We start from the raw sequence: 15000 nt of genomic DNA on the forward strand, positions 1-15000 counted from the left end.
TTTAGGTTAGTTTAGGTTAGGTTAGGTTAGTTTAAGTTAGGTTAGGTTAGTTTTTGTTTAGGTTAGGTTAGGTTAGTTTTTGTTTAGGTAAGGTTAGGTAAGGTTAGATTAGGTAAGGTTAGGTTAGGTTTAGTTTAGGTTAGGTTGTGTTAGGTTAGGTAAGGTTATGTTAGGTTATGTTAGGTTAGGTTAGGTGAGGTGAGGTTAGGTCAGGTCAGCGAACGGACGTAGTCGACGAGAGCGCAGCTTTTAGCGAGACATGGGCCCTCCTGGCTAGCTAAATCTGCGTCCCTCCGGCATGTCAAGTAGACGATGCCGGCGGGACGCAGATTTAGCTAGCCAGGAGGGCCCATGGCTCGCTTAAAGCGGCGCTCTCGTCGACTACGTTCGATCGCTAACCTGACCCAACCTCACCTCACCTAACCTAACCTAACATAACCTAACATAACCTTACCTTACCTAACACAACCTAACCTAAACTAAACCTAACCTAACCTAACCTTACCTAATCTAACCTTACCTAACCTAACCTAAACAAAAACTAACCTAACCTAAACTAACCTAATCTAACCTAAACTAACCTAACCTAACCTAACCTAACCTAACCTAACCTAACCTAACCTAACCTAACATAATATTACCTAATTTTTTTTTTCATACATCATATCTTATCATGATGGAAAAAAAAATTAGAAATTTAAAAAAAAAAAATTAACCAAACAAATTACCAAAATATATATTCGCAATTCGCAATTCGAAATTTCAAATGAAAGATTAAACCTAAAGAGAATCGTCAATTTTGCCTTTTGTAGTGATATTTCGGTCACGCGGTCGGTAGTACGGCGCTTTATCAATACTATGCTACATTTTGTTTGGCACTCTTGACGGTTTGCGAACGAAGTACGAGACCGCGGCTTAAAGCGAGACATGCATCGACGACGCACGAGAGCGCGACACGTGGCCCGCCTGGCGAGCTAAATCGTCGTGCATCGTGCACTTCACGTCCGCCTCTCGCCGGTTCGGCGGCGTGCGTATTATGACGATAATATGTTATCGATATATGATATCTATCATAATATTGTATGATGGATGAAAAAAAAATGTTTTTTTTTTTTCAATTTAAATTAGATAGGGTTTAGGTTAGATAAGGTTAGGTGAGGTTTATTTAAATTTTTTTTATTTCTGCTTTTATTGAATTCCTTGGTTTTTCGTACGAGGGTTATTACTTCACTATTACATTGTTCATATTTCATTTACATTATTAACAGTACGGCGCTTTATCAATACTATGCTACATTTTGTTTGGCACTCTTGACGGTTTGCGAACGAAGTACGAGACCGCGGCTTAAAGCGAGACATGCATCGACGACGCACGAGAGCGCGACACGTGGCCCGCCTGGCGAGCTAAATCGTCGTGCATCGTGCACTTCACGTCCGCCTCTCGCCGGTTCGGCGGCGTGCGTATTATGACGATAATATGTTATCGATATATGATATCTATCATAATATTGTATGATGGATGAAAAAAAAATGTTTTTTTTTTTTCAATTTAAATTAGATAGGGTTTAGGTTAGATAAGGTTAGGTGAGGTTTATTTAAATTTTTTTTATTTCTGCTTTTATTGAATTCCTTGGTTTTTCGTACGAGGGTTATTACTTCACTATTACATTGTTCATATTTCATTTACATTATTAACAGTACGGCGCTTTATCAATACTATGCTACATTTTGTTTGGCACTCTTGACGGTTTGCGAACGAAGTACGAGACCGCGGCTTAAAGCGAGACATGCATCGACGACGCACGAGAGCGCGACACGTGGCCCGCCTGGCGAGCTAAATCGTCGTGCATCGTGCACTTCACGTCCGCCTCTCGCCGGTTCGGCGGCGTGCGTATTATGACGATAATATGTTATCGATATATGATATCTATCATAATATTGTATGATGGATGAAAAAAAAATGTTTTTTTTTTTTCAATTTAAATTAGATAGGGTTTAGGTTAGATAAGGTTAGGTGAGGTTTATTTAAATTTTTTTTATTTCTGCTTTTATTGAATTCCTTGGTTTTTCGTACGAGGGTTATTACTTCACTATTACATTGTTCATATTTCATTTACATTATTAACAGTACGGCGCTTTATCAATACTATGCTACATTTTGTTTGGCACTCTTGACGGTTTGCGAACGAAGTACGAGACCGCGGCTTAAAGCGAGACATGCATCGACGACGCACGAGAGCGCGACACGTGGCCCGCCTGGCGAGCTAAATCGTCGTGCATCGTGCACTTCACGTCCGCCTCTCGCCGGTTCGGCGGCGTGCGTATTATGACGATAATATGTTATCGATATATGATATCTATCATAATATTGTATGATGGATGAAAAAAAAATGTTTTTTTTTTTTCAATTTAAATTAGATAGGGTTTAGGTTAGATAAGGTTAGGTGAGGTTTATTTAAATTTTTTTTATTTCTGCTTTTATTGAATTCCTTGGTTTTTCGTACGAGGGTTATTACTTCACTATTACATTGTTCATATTTCATTTACATTATTAACAGTACGGCGCTTTATCAATACTATGCTACATTTTGTTTGGCACTCTTGACGGTTTGCGAACGAAGTACGAGACCGCGGCTTAAAGCGAGACATGCATCGACGACGCACGAGAGCGCGACACGTGGCCCGCCTGGCGAGCTAAATCGTCGTGCATCGTGCACTTCACGTCCGACTCTCGCCGGTTCGGCGGCGTGCGTATTATGACGATAATATGGTTAGGTTAGGTCAGGTTAGGTTTATGTAAGGTTAGGTTGGGTTAAGTTGGCGAACGAACGTCGTCGACGAGAGCGCCGTTTAAAGCGAGACATCCTTCGACGACGAGGTCGCTGCTTCGGCCGTCGACGACGGACGAGAGCGCCGCTTAAAGCGTGACACGGGCCCGCCTGGCCAGCTAAATCTGAGTCCCGCCGGCATCGTGCACTTCACACGTCCCACTCTCGCCGGTTCGTGCGTATTTAAACGACATTATATTATCGTTATGTCAATGGTATATTATACCTATCATAATAATGTATGATGAATGAAAAGAAATGAAAAATTATTTCAACATCAAATTATACCGCTAGAACTAGACAATGAAATTATCTTACGATTACGTTCATGCCTTATGACGATATAATATTGATATTTCATAATAATATAATATGATGGATGTAAAAAAAAAGATTTTTTTTTTTTTATTTTAATTAGCTTAGGTTAGGTTAGGTAAGGTTAGGTAAGGTTTATTTTAATTTTTTTTTTTTTTTTTTTTTTTTTTTAATTCTTCGTTATATATATATAATGTTAATAATATGATGGATGTAAAAAAAAAGATTTTTTTTTTTTTTATTTAAATTAGCTTAGGTTAGGTTAGGTAAGGTTAGGTTAGGTTAGGTTAGTTTTTGTGTTTGGGTTAGGTTAGGTTAGTTTAGGTTAGGTTAGGTCTGCGAACGAACGTCGTCGACGAGAGCGCCGTTTAAAGCGAGACATCGCCGTTTCGGCCGTCGACGACGCACGAGAGGGCCGCTTAGAGCGCGACACGTGGCCCGCCTGGCGAGCTTAATCGTCGTGCATCGTGCACTTCACGTCCGACTCTCGCCGCGTTCGGCGGCGTGCGTATTATGACGATATTATGTTATCGACATGTCAACGGTATATGATATCTATCATAATAATATATGTTGGATGAAAAATTATTTTAACATCAAATTTTACCGCTAGAACTCGCCCTCGCGCTTTACTTACCTATTCCTATGTTGAACGTCGAAATGAAGACAATGAAATATTCTTTCAGGTGAGGCGTATCGGGCGCATTTAAAATGATCAGTGACACGCTCGTTGATCACGTTTATGCCCTATAACGATATGATATTGATATTTTTTTATGGTATTCATCATAATAATAAATGATGTATGAAAAAAAAAATTGGTTAGTTTAGGTTAGGTTAGGTCACGTTAGGTATGATTAGGTTAGGTTAGGTTAGTTTTTGTTTAGGATAGGTTAGGTTAGTTTTTGTTTAGGTTAGGTTTGTTTTTGTTTAGGTTAGTTTTTGCTTAGGTTAGGTTAGTTTTTGTTTAGGTTAGTTTAGGTTAGGTTAGGTTAGTTTAAGTTAGGTTAGGTTAGTTTTTGTTTAGGTTAGGTTAGGTTAGTTTTTGTTTAGGTAAGGTTAGGTAAGGTTAGATTAGGTAAGGTTAGGTTAGGTTTAGTTTAGGTTAGGTTGTGTTAGGTTAGGTAAGGTTATGTTAGGTTATGTTAGGTTAGGTTAGGTGAGGTGAGGTTAGGTCAGGTCAGCGAACGGACGTAGTCGACGAGAGCGCAGCTTTTAGCGAGACATGGGCCCTCCTGGCTAGCTAAATCTGCGTCCCTCCGGCATGTCAAGTAGACGATGCCGGCGGGACGCAGATTTAGCTAGCCAGGAGGGCCCATGGCTCGCTTAAAGCGGCGCTCTCGTCGACTACGTTCTTTCGCTAACCTGACCTAACCTCACCTCACCTAACCTAACCTAACATAACCTAACATAACCTTACCTTACCTAACACAACCTAACCTAAGCTAAACCTAACCTAACCTTACCTAATCTAACCTTACCTAACCTAACCTAAACAAAAACTAACCTAACCTCAACTAACCTAATCTAACCTAAACTAACCTAACCTAACCTAACCTAACCTAACCTAACCTAACATAATATAACCTAATTTTTTTTTTCATACATCATATCTTATCATGATGGAAAAAAAAATTAGAAATTTAAAAAAAAAAATTTAACCAAACAAATTACCAAAATATATATTCGCAATTCGCAATTTGAAATTTCAAATGAAAGATTAAACCTAAAGAGAATCGTCAATTTCGCCTTTTGTAGTGATATTTCGGTCACGCGGTCGGTAGTGCGGCGCTTTATCAATGCTATGCTACATTTTGTTTGGCACTCTTGACGGTTTGCGAACGAAGTACGAGACCGAGACGAGACCGTACGAGACGAAGTACGAGACCGCGTCCGCCTGGCAAGCTATATTTGCGTCGTATCGGCATTTCAGCCCACCCTCGACCGTTCGGTGGCGAGCGTAATATAACGTTCTCATAATGATATTTATTTCAATGGTTTTATATCATTCATAATGATGGATGAAAAAAAAAAAAAAAAAAAAAAAAATTGAAATTAAAAAAAAAAAATTATCCAAATTACCAAAATATATATTCGCAATTCGCAATTCGAAATTTCAAATGAAAGATTAAACCTAAAGAGAATCGTCACCTTCGCCTTTTGTAGTGTTATTTCGGTTACGCGGCCGGTAGTGCGCCGCGTTTACACTATAATGTGTGAGGGAAAATGTACGCAGGAGAGAACTGTACGATAAAATAATGGCGACGGATTATTGCGCTACCCAACATTGCCGTGTCCGTATTCGTTGTTGTTGTCGTCTGGGTCTCTCCCCTCATCCATCGTATAGCAGTGGGTTGTCGTCTTTGACAAGACTTCCTTCACGGCGTTCGCAAACTGCGGCGGCCATTCGGCCGCGTCGGCGGTACATTTGCGAGACGAGACACTCACCCGGCGTGCGATTATATTTCGTCGCCGCGGCCTATGCGATCGCATCACTCTGGAGTTCCGCGCTAGCAGAATCATCCTGTCGAGTGACGGCGGACGGCGTTTCAGCCTCCGTCGCTCCGTTTACCGCGCCGACGGCGTGCGTTTTCGGTGTGCACGTTTTACGATGGGAAATTGAGAAACGCGGAGCACGATCTCGTGCTCTGTGCGTATGTATGCATACAATCCGTTGTATCTCGTGCGTCGGCACGTTAAAAATCGAAAGAGAGAGCCAGCGTCGCCCGCCGGGTGACTCCGGTGCGCGTTCGCGTGTGACGTGTGGATCGCGGGTGTCGGCGCGCCCAGTGCGCGCGCGCCCGCGGCCTCGCAGAGCAGCTCCCTGGTTGATCCTGCCAGTAATCATATGCTTGTCTCAAAGACTAAGCCATGCAAGTCTCAGTATGAGCCTAATTAAGGTGAAACCGCGAATGGCTCAATATATCAGTTTTGGTTCCTTAGATCGTACACAGTTACTTGGATAACTGTGGCAATTCTAGAGCTAATACATGCAAACGTAATTCTGAACGGGAACGTGAGGAATGCTTTTATTAGATCAAAAACCAATCGGCGGTCGGCGCTCGCGTCGTCCGTCGCTCTTCGAGATGACTCTAGATAACTTTGAGCTGATCGCACGGTCTAGCACCGGCGACGCATCTTTCAAATGTCTGCCTTATCAACTGTCGATGGTAGTTTATGCGACTACCATGGTTGTCACGGGTAACGGGGAATCAGGGTTCGATTCCGGAGAGGGAGCCTGAGAAACGGCTACCACATCCACGGAAGGCAGCAGGCGCGCAAATTACCCACTCCCGGCACGGGGAGGTAGTGACGAAAAATAACGATACGGGACTCGTCCGAGGCCTCGTGATCGGAATGATTACACTTTAAATCCTTTAACGAGGATCCATTGGAGGGCAAGTCTGGTGCCAGCAGCCGCGGTAATTCCAGCTCCAATAGCATATACTAAAGTTGTTGCGGTTAAAAAGCTCGTAGTTGAAATTGTGTCCTGCGGTGTCGGTCTACCGACTGCGGTACGACAGGCACGTCTGCGGGGCTTCTCGCCGGTGCGTCCTTCGCCATCCGGCGTCGGTCGGCCGCAAGGTCGGCCGTTCGCCGAGGCGGGCCGTCGCGGCTGTTTACTTTGAACAAATTAGAGTGCTCAAAGCGGGCTAAGTTTTGCCTGAATATTGTACGCATGGAATAATAGAATAGGACCTCGGTTCTGTTTTGTTGGCTTTCTGATACCAGAGGTAATGATTAATAGGGACAACTGGGGGCATTCGTATTGCGACGTTAGAGGTGAAATTCTTGGATCGTCGCAAGACGGACTAAAGCGAAAGCATTTGCCAAAGGTGTTTTCATTAATCAAGAACGAAAGTTAGAGGTTCGAAGGCGATTAGATACCGCTGTAGTTCTAACCATAAATGATGCCAGCCAGCGATCCGCCGAAGTTTCATTATTTTAACCCGGTGGGCAGCTCCCGGGAAACCAAAGCTTTCGGGCTCCGGGGGGAGTATGGTTGCAAAGCTGAAACTTAAAGGAATTGACGGAAGGGCACCACCAGGAGTGGAGCCTGCGGCTTAATTCGACTCAACACGGGAAAACTCACCAGGCCCGGACACTGGAAGGATTGACGGATTAACAGCTCTTTCTCGATTCGGTGGGTGGTGGTGCATGGCCGCTCTTAGTTGGTGGAGCGATTTGTCAGGTTAATTCCGGTAACGAACGTAACTCTAGCCTATTAAATAGACGTACAACCGGTATCACGAGGGTCCGCGCGCGTCCGTGTCCTTTGGCGTTCTGCGTCGGAGGCGCGGGCGCGTCGCGGTCTTCACTACCGGCGTACAATGAAAATCTTCTTAGAGGGACCGGCGGTATATATAGCCGCACGAGATTGAGCAATAGCAGGTCTGTGATGCCCTTAGATGTCCTGGGCCGCACGCGCGCTACACTGAAGGGATCAGCGTGTCCTCCTTGGCTTAACGGCCCGGGTAACCCGATGAAACCCCTTCGTGATAGGGATTGGGGTTTGCAATTCTCCCCCATGAACGAGGAATTCCTAGTAAAAGCGAGTCACCAGCTCGCGTTGATTGCGTCCCTGCCCTTTGTACACACCGCCCGTCGCTACTACCGATGGATGATTTGGTGAGGTCTTCGGACTGGCGCGCGGAAGCTCCTCGTGGGCCTCTGACGCGCCGGAAAGTTTGACCGAATTTGATCATTTAGAGGAAGTAAAAGTCGTAACAAGGTTTCCGTAGGTGAACCTGCGGAAGGATCATTTCCTGTGCGAAACGAACATGTGCGCGTGTACGCGTAACGTGTAATTTTTTTTTTTTATATAAATTTATTTTGCACATCTCGCATGTGCATTATGAAATATATAATATGCCGAAAACGAAACAATATAACAACAACAATATGTAATCACTAGATTACCCTGAACGGCGGATCACTCGGCTCGTGGGTCGATGAAGAACGCAGCTAAATGCGCGTCAGAGTGTGAACTGCAGGACACATGAGCATCGACATTTCGAACGCACATTGCGGTCCGAGCAAGACGTAGTTTGTCGACGGACCACTCCTGTTTGAGGGTCGCGTACACCAGAAACACCAGACTGCGAACGGTCATATAACACACACACACACTTGTGTGTGTGTGTGTGTGGCTGTTCGCGAGCAGTTGCCGGCGTCGCCAGGTCGGCGGGGGGGGGGGATAGGTCGCGTGCACACGCACGCCTCCGCCACCCACCCGTCCTTCCGGGCGTCCGGTCAAATATTTATCGACGCCTGTTGTCGGGCGCGCCCTGTGCGAATGTAGCGCCTCAGTGCGCTCGCATCGGGCGCTCGCTTCGCGCGCACGCACTGGAACGTGGCGTGAGCGCGGTGACTTGCAAAAGCCGCTGCGCACACACGCACACAACCCGTAAAAGGCGTCGCCGCGCGTGAGTCTGAGCGCTCGCATGCGTCATTTTGCACGCAAACTGTTTGTCGACCTCAAATCAGGAGAGATCACCCGCCGAACTTAAGCATATCAGTAAGCGGAGGAAAAGAAACTAACGAGGATTCCCCGAGTAGCGGCGAGCGAAACGGGAAGAGCCCAGCGCTGAATCCTGCGGCCCCGGCGGGCCGCCGGGAAATGTAGCGTTCGGGAGGAGAATTATACATACACGCGCGGTCATTAGTCACGGCTGCCAGTCCAAGTTCATCTTGAACGGGGCCGTTTACCCGTAGAGGGTGCCAGGCCCGTGGTGACGGTAGCCGGCCGCGACGGTCTCTCTCCCCAGAGTCGGGTTGCTTGAGAGTGCAGCCCTAAGCGGGTGGTAGACTCCATCTAAGGCTAAATACTACCACGAGACCGATAGCGAACAAGTACCGTGAGGGAAAGTTGAAAAGAACTTTGAAGAGAGAGTTCAAGAGTACGTGAAACCGTTCAGGGGTAAACCTGTGGAACTCAAACGAGCGAACGGGGAGATTCATCGCTCTTCCGCCGGGGTCCGCGTCTCGCCGCTCACCCTCTGCCGACGCGCCTTCGCGGGTGCGCCGGCAGGGGGGGGCGCGGGTTCGCCGACGGGCCCCCGGAGTGCGTGCACTTCTCCCTCAGTATAACACCGCGACCCGTCGCGCTGCGGTCGAATGCGCCGTGCGGTTGTCCCGTCCCTCGACGAGGGGCGGAGCCGCGGCGTCCACGGCCGCCGCACGCGACGGTAGAGAACGAGGTTCGCGTCCGCCCGGCTTCGGCCGGTCGTCCGTCGCGCCGCAGCGGCGACCTTCGTGCGGCCCCCGGCGCCTCGTGCGCCGCGGGTGTCGCGCGTCGGCCGTCGTGGTTAGCGGCGCGCTCTCGGACGGGACGCGTCCCGGTCGGCGGTGGGTTTGTTTTGGGCACTCACAGGACCCGTCTTGAAACACGGACCAAGGAGTCTAGCATGTGCGCGAGTCATTGGGATTTTTTTACACTAAACCCAGAGGCGCAATGAAAGTGAAAGGCGCGGCCTCGGTCGCGCCGGAGGGAAGATGCGCGGACCGTTTCCGCGGTCCCGCCGCATTCCCGAGGCGTTTCGAAAAAGCCACCGTTGTTATTATCGAGACGCACTGAGAGCGTACACGCTGGGACCCGAAAGATGGTGAACTATGCCTGGTCAGGTCGAAGTCAGGGGAAACCCTGATGGAGGACCGAAGCGATTCTGACGTGCAAATCGATCGTCGGAACTGGGTATAGGGGCGAAAGACTAATCGAACTATCTAATAGCTGGTTCCATCCGAAGTTTCCCTCAGGATAGCTGGCGCTCGAGAAATATGTTCGCGCCCCTCGCGGGCGCGCTACATTCACACAGTCTCATCCGGTAAAGCGAATGATTAGAGGCATTGGGGCCGAAACGGCCTCAACCTATTCTCAAACTTTAAATGGGTGAGATCTCCGTCTTGCTCGAAGATGAAGTCGGAGCTCGGATGGGAGTGCCAAGTGGGCCAATTTTGGTAAGCAGAACTGGCGCTGTGGGATGAACCAAACGTCGAGTTAAGGCGCCCAATGAACGCTCATCGGAAACCATAAAAGGCGTTGGTCGCTCAGGACAGCAGGACGGTGGCCATGGAAGTCGGAATCCGCTAAGGAGTGTGTAACAACTCACCTGCCGAAGCAACCAGCCCTGAAAATGGATGGCGCTGTAGCGTTCAGCCTATACTCGACCGTCGCAGGCAGGCGGGGCGCACCCGCCTCACGGCGGGGGCGTCTTGAAGCCGCGACGAGTAGGATGGCCGCGGCGGTGTGCGCAGAAGGGTCTGGGCGTGAGCCCGCCTGGAGCCTCCGTCGGCGCAGATCTTGGTGGTAGTAGCAAATACTCAAGCGAGGTCCTTGAGGGCTGATGTGGAGAAGGGTTTCGCGTTAACAGCCGTTGCACGCGAGTTAGTCGATCCTAAGCCCTAGGAGAAATCCGATGTTGATGATGGTGTAAAGTTCTATATATATTGTATATAAAATAACACCCGTCGGGCGAAAGGGAATCCGGTTGCAGTTCCGGAACCCGGCTGCGGAACCGTCTTAAAAATCGTTCCCTCGCAAGAGAGTTCGTCGGGGTAACCCAAAATGGCCTGAAGACGCCGACGGGAGGTCCGGAGAGAGTTATCTTTTCTGCCTGAGCGTTCGTTGCGCCCTGGAATCCTATAGCGGGGAGATAGGGCTCGGGACGCGAAGAGCATCGCCGATGCGGCGGTGTCCGGATCGGCCCCTCGGACCTTGAAAATTCAGGTGAGGGATACGCGGAGATGTCGCGCCGGCTCGTACCCATATCCGCAGCAGGTCTCCAAGGTGAAGAGCCTCTAGCCGATAGAATAATGTAGGTAAGGGAAGTCGGCAAGTTGGATCCGTAACTTCGGGATAAGGATTGGCTCTGAGGGCCGTGGCGTGCCGGGCCTGGTCGGGAAGAGGGCATCGGCCGAGACGTGGAAGCCGGGCGGGTGTTGCCGCGCGGGGTGCGGGCGCAAGCTCGCGCCCTCGCGGCGCTCCGTCTCCCGGCGCCTCGCCTTGGCCTCCCCTCGGATCGTCCTCGCTGTGTGGTGCCGGCGTGTTCGCGCGCGCTCGGTCGCCTGTACGGCCGCCGGACGACGGTCAACTCAGAACTGGCACGGACAAGGGGAATCCGACTGTCTAATTAAAACAAAGCATTGCGATGGCCCTCGCGGGTGTTGACGCAATGTGATTTCTGCCCAGTGCTCTGAATGTCAACGTGAAGAAATTCAAGCAAGCGCGGGTAAACGGCGGGAGTAACTATGACTCTCTTAAGGTAGCCAAATGCCTCGTCATCTAATTAGTGACGCGCATGAATGGATTAACGAGATTCCCACTGTCCCTATCTACTAGGCGGCGCCAGGCAGGCCCCCCTTGAGGATTACCCGGCAATTCTGCCGACCACAGCGGCCAGACCGGGCGTCTTCTTCTTCCCGACAGGGGAGTCGAAGAAGTCCGAGGACACCCGGAAGACGGTCAAAACCCTAATCGTGCCAAAGGACCTCAATGTCCAGATCACTGGCCTTAGAATGGTGCGAGGAGGCGGGGTTATAATACACCCCAAAACTGACGCTGAGGCCAAGCGTCTTGCTACCGCCCCTGGCATCAGGGAGGCCGGTCTGCGGGCTGAGGTTGCTGGGAAACGGCTCCCCCGAATAATAGTATTCAATGTCCCGGTGGCCACCAACGAGGCCATGATAAAAGAAGCAATCGAGACAAACACAAGGGAACACACAGGCCTCACTGAGGAAGAATACCGCCAAGTGAAAATGAGCCACAGAGCTGGCCCCAGAGTTGGCAGGTGCCACATGGTGCTGTCAGTACCGGCAAGGGTCAGAGAGGCACTTGTCAGCGATGGCCGGCTATACATGGACTGGGAGTCGTTTCCAGTGAAAGACTTCTGCGGAGTCGTCAAATGCACAAGATGCCACCTATACGGCCACATGGCCAAAAACTGCTCCTCGGAACATGTTACGTGCGGCCACTGCACCGAGACGGGCCACGATAAGGCCGACTGCCCGAACTCCAGAGCCCCCGGGAAATGCCCGGCCTGTGCCAGGCACAAGAAGCCTCATCAACACGCGGCAACGGACCCTGACTGCCCGGCGCGTCTGTATGCTGTGGCGCAGGAGCGCAGCCGAACGGATTACTCGGTAAAATGATCCGCTTCGGTCAACTTAACGTGGGGAAGGGGAGAGCTACGACGGCGGAACTGACCAGGGTGATGCGGGAAATGGAGCTCGACGTCGCACTGGTGCAGGAGCCTTACCCCATGGGCACCAACAGGGGTTTCAGCGGGGGACAGGTGCTGCACCACGGACCAGGCTCCATGGCCTGCATCTTCATTGCGAACCCCGCACTAGTGGCACTGCGCCTCTCCCACCTGTCGAGCGAGCTCTTTGCTGTGGCGGAGATCTCTGACCGATCGGGGGACTCCGTCGTGGTGGTCTCTTCGTACTTTAAATTTAATCAGAGCACCTTGAAGTGCGTCGAGCAGCTCGAAAAAATCCTGCTCGCATGCAGTGGCAAGCGAGTACTGGTGGGCGCGGATGTCAACGTACAATCGTGGCTCTGGTCCCCCGACGGGCCCAGGCCGCGCGATGACCCAGCGCCCCTCGAGGAACTCATGGCGACATGTGATCTCTCGGTCGTAAACGACCCAAAAGGTCTGGCCACATTTGCTACAAAAAACGGGGAATCATACATAGACATCACCCTGATATCAACAGGCGCCCTGCATTGCGTCGTGGACTGGAAGGTCCACGAGGACGCATCAGACAGCGACCACCGACTGATCACTTTTGCCTATACGACCAAGAGGGGTGGCGTGCCACTCGCACTGAACAAAGGCGAGTCTCTGCCGAAGCGCTTCAAGAAGGTCACAAACTGGGAGCGATTTGACCGCGAATTTAATGAGGGTCTCGACAAGATGGCCAGATGCCCTCCCCCTGCGGATGCACATGCCGCAGCGGAGGACCTGACACGCCTCGTGGTGAGGACGGCAGAGAGTGCCATCGGAAGGTCAACCCAAAAGCCGCCGGACCTTGCTCCCTGGTGGACACCCAGGCTTACTAAACTGAGGGACTTAATGAGAAAGGCCAGAAGGGCCTTACAAGCGACTCGCAAAAAACAAAAGGATACCTTGCCGACGGACCATCCGTTGGCAACCGAGTACAAAGCCGCCAGGATCAAGCTGAAAAAAGTAATCAACCAAACCAAAAAAAAGCACTGGAGAGAATTTGTCACCCAAATGGGTGGACATGACCCGTGGGGGCCCCCCTTCCGCGTGATGAAGCTGAGCTCTCGGCCCAGCGGAATCAGGACGGCGGTGCGGCGCCCCGACGGATCGTTCACCAGCGGTTACGAAGAGTCCGCCACCGTCCTGTTGGATGCTCTTGTCCCGCAGGACGACGAGTCGCTCGACATTGACGACGACCGCTTTCAGCAGCTTCGCGTCCACGCGCTGCTCCCACTGAACACTCCGCGATCCGCCGCCGCTACCATGCCAGAATTAGGAATCTTGTTCGCGTGCCTCCCGACACGCAAAGCCCCGGGGCTTGACTGCATAGACAGCACAATAGCTAGAAGGGCGTGGTCTCTTGCTTCACACGAGATCACGCAACTCTACATAGACTGCATGAGTAGCGGCATATTTCCTGATTGCTGGAAGAAGGGTCACCTCACGGTGATCCCGAAGGCCGGCAATCGCCCTCCTTGCGACCCGAAAGCGTACAGACCGCTGACGCTCCTTCCCGTCTTCGGGAAGGTTCTTGAAAGATTGATTAACAGCAGGATTGAGTCCCACCTGTCGGAAAACTGTCCAATCTCGCGGAGACAATTTGGGTTCAGACCCGGAAAGTCCACTGAGGACGCGATACGCTTTGTACTCGACTCTGTGGAGAACTCTGGCAAGAACCTCGTTGCCGGGATTTTTCTCGACATCGCGGGCGCGTTTGATAACGCGTGGTGGCCCCTGGTACTGGCAAAGCTTCGGCTGAGACAGATCCCTGGGGACCTTTTTGCCCTGGTTCAAAGCTACTTCAGTAATAGGGAGATAACCTATGACTCCGGCCCCGGACTCATACGCAGGAGGACCACCATGGGATGCCCCCAGGGCTCTGTCCTGGGTCCCCTACTGTGGAACATCCTGTTTGACGACGTTCTGTCGCTGCCGCTGCCCCCGGGCTGCACCCTCGTTGCGTACGCCGACGACTTGCTCCTGCTCGTTGAGGCCTCGTCTCGGGCGGGACTCGAGGGCGTAGCCACGGATGCCTTGGGCAAAATTCTCAAATGGGGATTACTGAATAGGCTTACCTTTGCCCCGAGCAAAACGGAGGCTGTCCTCCTCAAGGGCAGCTCCCGGGTAAACATTATTAAACGGCCACCCCGGGTAGTTTTTGGCCAAACCCCAGTGCGTTTCTCGGAGAGCGTAACGTACCTGGGTGTAATTCTTGATAGTAGGCTGTCTTTCGTTAAACATGCCAAGACGGCCGTCTCCAAGGCCGGTCTGGCCTTTCAGAAGATGGCCCGAATGGCGGGCAGCAATTGGGGACTAAAACCTAGAGCCCTTAAGGTTGCATATGGCGCAATTTTCATGGGAATAGCCGGTTACGCCTCCAGCGTCTGGCATTCCCGAGTAAACTCATTAAGCTTAGTCAAACGCGAACTACTGAGCGGTCAGCGACTTGCGCTGATCTCACTCACAAAGGCCTATCGTACAACTTCCACAGACGCGCTTGCCGTGCTCGCGGGGGTGCTGCCCCTCGATCTGCACGTCCAAGTGAGAGGATCGATTACCCTCCTCCTGAGGGGAATCAACACTACACTCGCCGGCGTTCAATTGACGCCGCCACAGAGATCCGAGGACGTTCC

At 50.6% G+C, this 15000-nt stretch overlaps 2 non-coding genes and 1 pseudogene across 2 annotated transcripts; all 3 read left to right on the forward strand.

Moving 5' to 3' along the window:
• The first annotated feature begins 5964 nt into the window (after positions 1-5964).
• LOC147069900 (small subunit ribosomal RNA) lies at positions 5965-7908 on the forward strand. The gene has a single exon (XR_015071111.1). It is a non-coding gene; the product is annotated as a small subunit ribosomal RNA (ribosomal RNA).
• A 152-nt stretch (positions 7909-8060) lies between these two features.
• Positions 8061-8222, forward strand: LOC147069901 (5.8S ribosomal RNA). Its single transcript, XR_015071125.1, has one exon. It is a non-coding gene; the product is annotated as a 5.8S ribosomal RNA (ribosomal RNA).
• Positions 8223-8616: 394 nt separating this feature from the next.
• Positions 8617-15000, forward strand: part of LOC147069902 (large subunit ribosomal RNA) — an 8363-nt pseudogene continuing 1979 nt past the window's right edge.

This window comes from Rhyacophila brunnea, unplaced genomic scaffold (genome assembly GCF_057557595.1).
Source record: "Rhyacophila brunnea isolate RB1 unplaced genomic scaffold, BYU_Rbru_1.0 scaffold_221, whole genome shotgun sequence".
NCBI classification, from domain to species: domain Eukaryota; kingdom Metazoa; phylum Arthropoda; class Insecta; order Trichoptera; family Rhyacophilidae; genus Rhyacophila; species Rhyacophila brunnea.